This window comes from Notothenia coriiceps, unplaced genomic scaffold, assembly GCF_000735185.1.
Source record: "Notothenia coriiceps isolate Sejong01 unplaced genomic scaffold, NC01 NC01_scaffold00037244, whole genome shotgun sequence".
In the NCBI taxonomy this organism is placed as follows: domain Eukaryota; kingdom Metazoa; phylum Chordata; class Actinopteri; order Perciformes; family Nototheniidae; genus Notothenia; species Notothenia coriiceps.
The window spans coordinates 27,378,078-27,380,038 of NW_011369945.1; positions in this window are offsets into that span (position 1 = coordinate 27,378,078).

The window sequence follows — 1,961 nt, forward strand, 5'->3', positions numbered from 1 at the left end:
GTGACTGTGTGCGCGCCTGCACGTGCGCGTGCACGCACGCATGCGTTAGTTTTAAAGACCCCCATAGAGCTCAGTTTATAACTCGAACCCTGGGAGAAAGGAAATACAGAAAAGCTGCCGTTGCATGAAAGTCGGCCGGCAAAAATCACCGACTGTGTGAACATCACATTAATAGAATATCACCTCCCATCTTCAGAGCAATCTGACTATTATAACATTAGCGTTAAGAAAGCTTACTTACATATCTGCCACAACATAAGTAACCAGATCAGAGTAACATTAAGTACAGTCCGCGGCATATCACATCATAATGTATCATATATTTCCTTATCTGAGTCAGCTGAGCCGTATTTGGCCGTGCAACACTTACAGTGTCACATACTGTATGCAGAAGTATAATAATACTTCTGCATACAGTATGTGACACTGTAAGTGTTGCACGGCCAAATACGGCTCAGCTGACTCAGATAAGGAAATATATGATACATTATGATGTGATATNGATATATATGTAAAGTACCATATGTACAAACAATATAACTGATTATTTTCTGTTGAACATGTTGGATTGTGTATTGTCCGAGTCAGGGTCCTTTTTATTCTACTGTAACTTTGGAAGTTGTGTTACCAATGCTTACTGTTTCTTTGATACCAATTTGGTAATGCAATTCATAAAAACAACAAGGTTTGGGTTTGTTCTTCAGATGACTGTGATGTTAACGTGTAAGCTCAATAATGAACTCCAGCTCAACCAACCATATTGTAATATCTAAGTAATCATCTTGAAATATGACATTAATAATTGTAATATACACACATCTTATTGTGAGGTTGATTTCACATACACTACTTCGACATTAGCTTGTCTACATACTTGAGCATAGCCAATTTAAATTAACCTTAGCCATGCATACAGTTCCTACCTACATAATAATCATCTCTCTAAGTTACAAGGATGACCTTATTTTATCAACCTCAAACAGAAGCCATTTGTTGTACAGTATTATCCCACTTAACGCTTAACACTTGTCTATTTCGTTTTAACCTTTATAAATATAGTCTATGATTTTAACTTGGAGGCTACTATTAGCATCGTTAGCACCGATGTAGCTATCACTCGCTTACACGCTAACAAGACTAGCAGCAGCAGTCACTTACAGAGCTGTCACTCAATGTGGGACCACGCCCTAATATATGCCAATAACTTTAAGGCTTAATATTATTAAACAGATGAGTTGAGAAAAAACTATCACCCCCCCAATCCATATTCATTGAAGGGGGATCTAACTGTACATGACAATTATGGTTTTTTTGACCACGATGTAAACATGTTCTTTTTATTTATTTTATTTTTTTAAACTTTGATTTTAGTTTTTTATAAACAAACAGCCGACAGATAGCACAATGCAGTTGTGTTTACGACCCTGGTCGTTAGGTTCATTGTGTGTAACATTTTTTCCCTCCTCCCTGTGGCTGTTGAGTGTGTTTGGGTATGTGTGTGTATGTTTTGTGTGTGTGTGTGTGTGTGGTGTGTGTGTGTTGTGTGTGGTGTGGTGTGTGTGGGGTGTGTGGTGGGTGTGTGTGTTGGTGTGTGTGTGTGTGGTGTGTGTGTAGAGCAACAGGTGGTCCCTTAGCTGATTAGCTACGTCGCTGCATGCTGATTGGGTCCACCTGAGGAGACAGGAGCATATTAAGCGCCAGCCGTGCAGTTCCTCGGCCCGCTCTCGCTGACTCCACTTCTCCTACTCCCAGCCGCGGTCTTTTGATATTTTGTTCTATGGTGTTGTGGCGCATCTTGGTATCGTTTGTCCTTCTCCTCCTGGCTCGGGCCCCCAAAGTGGGCAACTTGACCTGTCGTTGCAAGACAGTTTTATGTTTCAGGAGTGCAAACCCCTTTGGATTCGATCGTTTTCTCATGTTTTAAGGTAGTGTATGTAAGCAAGTCCTGTATATTTATTTTT